At 40.3% G+C, this 8,942-nt stretch overlaps 1 protein-coding gene across 1 annotated transcript in view; it reads left to right on the forward strand.

Annotated features, from left to right (window-relative positions):
• The first annotated feature begins 3,775 nt into the window (after positions 1–3,775).
• RIC1 (RIC1 homolog, RAB6A GEF complex partner 1) overlaps positions 3,776–8,942 on the forward strand; it is a 62,353-nt gene continuing 57,186 nt past the window's right edge. Inside the window, exon 1 of the mRNA XM_045289178.1 lies at positions 3,776–3,859. The gene's annotated coding sequence lies outside the window, so the exon portion shown is untranslated. The remainder of the gene's footprint in view (positions 3,860–8,942) is intronic.

Raw genomic sequence — 8,942 nt, forward strand, 5'->3', positions numbered from 1 at the left:
CCTTCATTGACCTGAACTACATGGTCTACATGTTCCAGTATGATTCCACCCATGACAAGTTCAGTGGCACCAGCAAGGCTGAGAACTGGGAGCTTATCATCAATGGGAAGGCCATCTCCATTTTCCATGAACAAGATCCCACCAACATCAAGTGGGGGCCAAGTATATCATAGAGTCTACTGGTGTCTTCACAACCCTATAGAAGGCTGTGGCTCATTTGAAGGGCGGTGCCAAAAGGGTGATCATCTCTGCCCTTTCTTCCAATGCCCCCATGTTTGTGATGGGCGTGAACCATGAGAAATATGACAACTCCCTCAAGATTGTCAGCGATGCCTCCTGCACCACTAACTGCTTGGCCCCCCTGGCCGAGGTCATCCATGGCAATTTTGGCATCGTGGAGGTACTTATGACCACAGTCCACTCCTGGCATCGTGGAGGGACTTATGACCACAGTCCACTCCATCACTGCCACCCAGAAGACGGTGATGGCCCCTCTGGGAAACACTGGCGTGACGGCCGTGGGGCGGCCCAGAACATCCTCCCCACTCAGTCGTGGATCTCACCTGCCGTCTGGAGAAAGCTGCTAAGGACGATGACATCAAGAAGGTGGTGAAGCAGGTGTCCGATGGTCCCCTAAAGGGCATCCTGGGCTACACTGAGGACCAGGTTGTTTCCTGTGACTTAAGCAGTGACACCATTCTTCCACCTTTGATGCTGGGGCCGGCATTGCCCTCCACGACCACTTTGTCAAGCTCATTTCCTGGTGTGACAATGAATTTGGCCCCAGCAACAGAGTGGTGGACCCCACGGTCCACATGGCCTCCAAGGAGTAAGAGCCCCCCTAGACCACCTGCCCCAGCAACAGCACTAGAGGAAGAGAAGCCCTCAGCTTCTGGGGAGTCTATGCCCCCAACTCATCCCCCAACACACTGAGAATATTCCATCCAGACCCCCTGAAAGAAGGGGAGGGGCTTAGAGAGCCCGACCTTATCATGCACCATCAATAAAGTACATTGTACCCAGAAAAAAAAATTAGTAACAGGATAGAAGAGCTCTGAAACATGGGAAAGAGATATTCCTTAAATATTCGTCATTCTATATAGGAGCAAAAGAAAGCCGCCACCCCCTCACCCCTCCCCAAAAAAGCTGCCTAAGAGTATTGTCCAGCCTCTCCCTACCTGTAAGGTTGATTGTCTCAATGTAGCACACAGTGCTTCGGTGTTGAGACATCACTTTCAGTTGCCACCAACTGTTAAGTTTTACCCTTCAGGAGTATAGCTGTGGAAAATGAGGACTGTCACTCATCGTTTACCCACACAGTATCAATGACAAAAACTGCAGGTTACAGTAAAACCAGTGTCATGTATCTGCTTTGAAAACAATACTTTGTGCATTTTTAACAGAACTCAGAACTGTTTTATTTAGCACAGTGAAACATAACTGCAGGTGAATATAATGTTTCTGGTTAACTTATATTCTGTTTAGCTACTGACCAATGAGGAAATACTTTTTTATTTAAATAACCTACATTAGTAATCTTTCCTGCTTTTGTAAACAGCAATCCATATGCTTAAATGGTGACTTTGGAACATGTGTGTGTGTGTCTATGAGATAAAACTGATGTACAGTAAATTTGATCTTAAGTGAATGTTGACAAGTGTATATACCCCGGTACTTGTGTAACCACTGTCTCAGCTAAGAGTTAGAGCCTTTTCATCAGCTTAGAAAGTTCCCTTGGGTCTACCTCAAATCATTCTGCTCCACCCTCAGACTCAATCCTCCCCCCTCACACGCACACACACAGTCAGCTAGACTGCCAGAGCATAGAGCCAACCTTATTTTCATTACATAAACTGTAGCAGGAAACAATGTGTTAATGGTGCCTTATGTAGGGATTCTGAATAATTATCTCAGGGAAAAAACCGAGAGCTTTGTTTTGTAGTATCTTTAATTATGTGATCCTGAGACATTAAAGTGATAATAAAATAGCCGTAGTGCTTAAGAAGTGCTGGGCACGCTACCAAATGTGGTATTTAATTTATGTAACCTTTAGAGCAGTTCTGGCCAATGAGATCGGATGTGTCATTACATTTATTTTAAAGATGTAGAAACTGAACCATAAGAGACATTAAATCACTTGCCAAAGACACAAACGTTCGTTCGTACTTAAGAACGTGTATAGGCATTCCTCATTTTATTGCATCTTGCAGATATAGCCCCCATCCCACCCATCCCCACCCCCACACTTTAACAAACGGAAGGTTTGTGTCAACCCTGTGTGTCAAGTAAGTCGCTTGGCACCATTTTCCCCGATAGCATGTGCTCACTTCTTGGCTCTCATGATGTGGTCGTTCTCACACTAGTTAGACTTCCTCACATGCCATAGACTATAGTTTCTAGGGTAAAGGTGGCTTTTACCTGCCCTGGGAAACAAAAAAACTCGTGGGACTAGCTTCATTGTGATACTCGCCTTGCTGTGATGCTCTGGGACCAAGCCACGGTATCTTTGAGGTGTGCCCCGATTCTTAACCTTGATGTTGAATTGTTTACCGGTTATATGGTGGGGGTCAGGATGGCCAGAGAACCCTATCCCCGTGTATAATGAATTTTATTACAGTAACAGTTATCTGGGGTTTTTTTGTTCTTTTTCTTTTTTTTTTTTTAATCAATTTATTGGGGGCTCGTACAACTCATCACAATCCATACATACATCAGTGTGTCAAGCACATTTGTACATTTCTTGCCCTCATCATTCTCAAACATTGTCTTTCTACTTGAGCCCTTGGTATCAGCTTCTCATTTTTTCCCTTCCCTCCCCACCCCCTTCCCTCACGAACTCTTGATAATTTATAAAGTATTATTGTTTTGTCATGTCTTACACTGTCCGCCGTCTCCCTTCACCCACTTTTCTCAGTAACAGTTACCTTAACTTGAGCACTCAGCTTCAAAAAGTCAGTTATTGGGCATGCCCCTTTGAAGAGGTGGTGATTCCATTTTTTTTCATGGATAATGGGTTTTTAAAATGGATTTGAATAGGTGTTTTTCAAATGGATAATGGGCTTGAAAAGGTCTTGCTGTAAAGCAGATATCCAAGTGGCCCATCAGCCTCTGAAGAGATGCTTGTCATTTGGAAAGTGCACATCAAAATAAAACTGAGATGCAGGTTCACACTCAGAAGGATGGCTACGATCACAAATACACGATGACAAACACTAGCAGACGTGTGGCCAGTGTTGGAAAGATGTGGGCCGTCCTCAAAGAGATACACCTCCTTGGAGAGTTTCCATGTGGCCCAGCAATCTCACACCCCGGTAAACTTAGCCGAGAGAGATGAAAATGTGCTTGCATACACCAGTGTACAAAAACTCTTCCCGTACATTTCTGTCTCCTCCTATTTTGTTGTAGCTCTTTCCAGGCTTGAGACCAAGTAGAAAATGCTGGAAAGGCTGCAAAGTGTTGTATAACTATGACATTGTTTAGAATTAGATTTGCACTGCCTGGTCTCTTTAGACCAAGAGGTGTAGGAGGTGTTCGCTGAACAATTATTTTTTGGTTGTTTGGAACTGAGCTATTTGAAGCTTAAGGTTTAGTATTAGATTATACTGGGTTGTTGTTTTTTTTTTAATTATTTAACCACTTCCAGGGGACTCCGGGATAAGTTACCTTTCATTTTAGTTGAATCTGTGTTTATGCTATATTAATACAAATGCGTTTATGCTATATTAATACAAATGCAACTGCTTCCTTACAGCCTAGTGTGTTGATCGTAACCTACAAGGAGCCTGCAAAATCGTTTGCTCAGTTTGGATCCTACAAACAAGCTGAATGGAGACCCGATAGTACCACGATCGCTGTGTCAGTAAGTGGATTTTTCAACTTTGATAGAGTTTTCTTGTTAAATCATTGTATTTCATTTAATTTTATTCTCTTTGGTGGACTTCCTTCACTCTCCCACACCCATGAGCATTCACCTTCTGATGATTGTCAGCTTTGTTGAGTCTCCTCCTAAATGTGCTGCCTGTACTCTTCTCCACTTGACCTTCTGTTAATTTTGTTTTTTACATTTTTAGACCTGACCTCCAAGGATGGCCCACAAAAAAAGAGACTTTATATACTTATCTCATGGTAACTCTTACAGTCATTTGGAGTGTGTGTGTGTGTGTGTGTGTGTGTGTGTGTGTGTGTAGAGAGAGAAAAGAGAGATATTTATATCAAGGAAATGGCTCACATGATTGCTGAAGCTGGCAGGCCCAAGTCCATGGGTGAGAAGTCAGGCCGGAGCCTTTTCCTGACTCACTTAGCTATCGGGCGACTAATCCAAAATCAGCAGGCAGTAAAGCAGGCGACTGTCTCAAGTCCAAAGAACCAGAGGTCAGATGATGACCAAGTCAGACGCAGGATTCATGTTGAACAAGAAGCCAGAAAACTTAGCCAGAATATCCATATGTATTAGCCATGCCCCTCAAGGAAACTATTTCAACCGATAGGAAATCTCATCATGGAAGTGATTGCGTTGTATCAGATCACAAAAGGGATGACTACATAATTACATAACTGACAAACCACCAAGAATCATGGCCCAGACGGGTGAACCCACAATGGTCATCAGTTTTGTGAAATTTTGTCAAAAATAGAAGCTAAATATCCTAACTTGCTGTACTATGCTCAGACATAACTGTTTGATGGTCAACCAATGGTAAAGTTTTATTGTGAATATTTTGAACTCAGAGCTGAAACAGACTTTAAAAAGCAAACTACCTTCATGCAACCATTTGCTGAATACTTAGCTTTTGCTGTCAACTTGATAATGTTTCTAAACTAATTCAACTATTAGTACAAGGCAAGATAGCCCTTACATGGGAAAGTGGTAAAGTCCCTGAGATGATAACTAGCCTTTGAATCACAAGTAATGCCAGTGGTGGTGCTGGTTGTGTTTCCATTGCTGTCAAACGTTAAAACAAGATCTTTATTCCCACAGGAAATAGGAAGTGGGTACGTATGTGGAACTCCAACCCCAGCTCTAGTAGCATTTTTCAGATTACAATGCAAGTGTGAAGGAAATTCCCATATTTCAAAATCCCTTGTGTAAGTGAAGAACTTCACATAATACATTACAAGTGATTAAGCTGCAATGTAATGACATGCTATAGCAAATATCAAAAGAAGAATCTAAAGGAATTCTAAATATGTCTTCCAAAGAGTGACTACGTATATTCAATTAGTCATATAATTCTAATTGATAACTAGTATTTGACAGTACCTATGTGAAAAGACATTTTCAAATATATAAAATGTCAGTATAAACCAGCATTACAGGTGAAATTTTCTGTTCAGTTTTGTGAAGGGAACACTAATTTTGAACCCCAATTAAGCACATATATTATCCCCATAAAAAGAGTTCCTTTCTCTGCCCACAACTGCCATCAGGTCTGCCTTATAGCCCTTCTTTAGTTTCTCAGAATCTAAATCTTTATAGAAGGGGCCAGCCTCATTTTTCTCCCACAGTGTGAACCTCTGACCTCGTGGTTACAGCCCTATGTCTAACTCACAATGACACAGACACCTTTATTGTACGCAGTTATCATTGTAATTATATTTAGACTTTCATCACTAAAATTTAGAGAAATTTTATGTTCTTTTCTTCTTATGGGTGTTCTCTTTATTTTTTATGTAAAATTTTTTCCCAACAGTTTTATTGGAAAGTACTTTACATATCATATAATTCAATAGTTCAATCATTCATTCATTTCAAGGAGAATTGTACAATCCACCCCCACATCAATTTTAGAGCATTCCTTCCAACCCACACTTCATGGTTAAATTGCCTTTATGACGAGTTTTGCAGTCATAATCCATTCTAGTTCCCCCAACCCCTTATATTCATTCTTGTCAGTTATCTACCTAGTATCCTTGATTTTGACTCGTGACTCACAAAGCCTAATATATATATATAATATTAGTACACACAGAAAAACTTTGCACATCCTTGTCCCTTATGATAACGTGTAAGCTAAGAAGCCTTCCCTTTAAAATCCTTTAGTCTCTAGAACTTTATTTCTACATTAAACCCTCCTTTGGCCAAACTTTTTCATTATTCTTTTGGAATAGTCATAGAAAAATGACAAAATTTGCTGACTGATTATATATGGAAGATGAATGAACATGAATATTTGGAGATGACTCTACCCTAGTTGAAGTGACTGGGTGGATGCTGGTAGATAATTGGTGGCAGGTATTTGGGGAAAATATAAGAACAGGCTATGAACAAGGTTCGGGATCAGTGGGTTTGTTTCATGTGTGTAGTGGAGATCATGGTTGCAGTGTGGGTGTCGAGAGAGAGACAGCTCCAAGGAAAATGCTCCCCAGATTATGTGTCCTTACTGCTTACCCAGTGTGAGGGACATCTCCTTTGTAGTGGTCTCATAAACCCAGTAAAGGGGGTCTTTTAGCTACATTCTGTTTATACTTCCTTCTCAGCTCTTTTGGACAATCCTGTACACTTAAGCTCTAGTTTGGTAGAGAAATTCTAATTTTTATATGCGATGAAAGTAAGCTATGGTTGCCAATCTTAGAAAAATAATTTACAGTCCTAAATGAAGACCACTGTAAAACCAAAGTGTCTTGAAGTTTAGGTTAAACTGTGTATGTAATATATCCTCTCCAGAGTAGATGTTTAAAACAATTCCTAATTAAGAAGGGGCTACAAAAAGTTTGTGGGGAGATAAAAAACAAAAAGGAAAAAAAAAATTCATGGAAAAAATGGAAAGCTATTGGAATTTTTCCATAAACTTTTTGACACTTCCTTATAGACACACGAGTATATCTAGAAGAAAAAGCATGGATTGTGAGAGATGCAAGATAATGTGCAAAATATTGTACTTTAATGTGGAAAAAATGAATTTCAGATTTTTGCCTTCTTGTTTTAGAAAAATGTTACTTGCTGATTTGAAAAGTTTATGACTGAGTTCAAGTGAGTTATGATGGAAGAATGTAGATCTGTATTGAGCTATTTCACTTTAATTATCCCAGTGATTTCCTTGTGTACTGTATGATAGTTCCTAAAATAATATTTGGTGTTCATTTCCCCCCTAGACTTAATAAATTTACAAGCCTCTTGAATTTGTCTCCAAGTTTTAAAAATCTTTTTAATAACATGTTTCCCTATCCTGAGATTGTTGCCATTTAATCTTCTGGAATGTAAATTCTGTTCTCAGAAAGGATTGTTCTTCATATGTTCATCTGATGAATTTTTCTGTTTAGAAATATTTGTAGCTCTGAAAAGTTCTGAGCTGATTCAATCTCTTCGTTGAATCTCCTTGGTACTTTTTCCTTATTTCCTTTGCACTCTTCTCTCTCTTCTGTGTGGCTCGTCAGTAGAAGCCACGCGGGTGCTTCTACTGTCAGCTGTCATTGAGTTTGAGTTCCTTGAGTAAGTGGGTCTTCTTTGCTGTGTTCGGGTAGGCACCAGTGTATGGTTTTTGTGCAGGTCTCTCTGGCATTGCTAACCAGGTGTTGGCTAACACAGCTGTGTATGGAGGCAGGCCAGTTCACAAACACTTGGTTGTGGCTGAAGCTGAGCCTGAGATTGAGGACGTAAGTAGTGTCTCTTGAGTGGAAAGAGTCTGACACTGAAGAATTTCTGAAACCTTAAAGTCTGGGGGTTTCAACTCACCAGAGCAACCCTTACTCTCAGTCTGCTGAGGTCAGCAGGATTAGGACAGCTTGGCCGTTGTCCATTTGAGGAAGTAGACACTGTCAGTCCTTTAACGACGGGAATAGCAGGGTTCTTCTTCTCCAGCTCAACTATTAGGGAGTTTTCAAATCGTAGGTGTGGGCCCAGTACCTCAAGGAGTAGCAAACTTTCCCTACTGCCTAGTTCTTCATGGGAGAACTCCAGTGGTCTGGAGGCCTATAATAACAGCCTTGGCCAGCACAGTTTCTGGTAGTTGTTCTCCTGAGAAGTGAGGGAGGAGAAGGAGAAGGTAGGGATGCAGGCTCAGACTACCCACCTTCCTAGAATCCAGAAGCTAGTTTTAAGTACTCTATTTTTACCTGTTCAACTTTTTATTTGTATCTACTCACCAATGAGGGTATTTGTTTTTATTTTCATTTTTTCTTGCGATATAAAATATCTGCAAGGCTATTATTTGGCAATCGTTGAGAAAGGTGACTAGTGATCTTGGATCATCTGTTCGATGAGACAGTCTTTGTCTGGACATGGATTCCCCTTTCTCTTGGATAAATACCTAAGAGTGAGATAACAGGATCATCAGGTATATGTATGTTTAACTTTTTAAGAAATCATTAGAGCAAATTGTGTTGATGTGTGTGTGTACACACACACAACTCTTGTTAAAAGAGATTTAACTATGTAAGTGTATGATATGTGACTATTATATCAAGAAAACTACTTTAAAAAAAAGAAACCAAATTTGACCTATGGTGACTATGGGTGAAGGAGGGTAGGGTTTTTTGCTTCGGAGGCATTGAGTTTATGTTAATAATGGTGGAATCACTTGGAAAAGGATATCAATAATGGCTATACAACACAAAGAGTATAATCATTGACACTGAATTATACATATAGAAGTTGTTGAATTGGATAATGTTTGTTGTATATATTTTTGGCACAATTAAAAAATAATTGCATGAATAATAATAAGTACAAGGAAGAAGAAAATGCTAAAATTGGTTGTAAAGATTATTGTATTAGTCTAGGTACTTTGGAGAAACAAATCCACAGCGACTCATGGATAAGAGAGAGTTTTATACAAAGAAAATGTGCATCACGAAAACATCTCAACCCAATGCTGCCCAAGCCCACAAGTCCAACATTAACCCATTAATCCAACACCAGTCCACAAAGTCCTCCACCTCACAAAACAGAGGCAATGATGCCAACTGCAGGAGGAAAGCTGAGTCAGTGAATGAACAAGCATCTC

The sequence above is a fragment of the Echinops telfairi genome, unplaced genomic scaffold (genome assembly GCF_000313985.2).
Source record: "Echinops telfairi isolate 266 unplaced genomic scaffold, ASM31398v2 ScPeMD7_25;HRSCAF=90, whole genome shotgun sequence".
Taxonomy (NCBI): domain Eukaryota; kingdom Metazoa; phylum Chordata; class Mammalia; order Afrosoricida; family Tenrecidae; genus Echinops; species Echinops telfairi.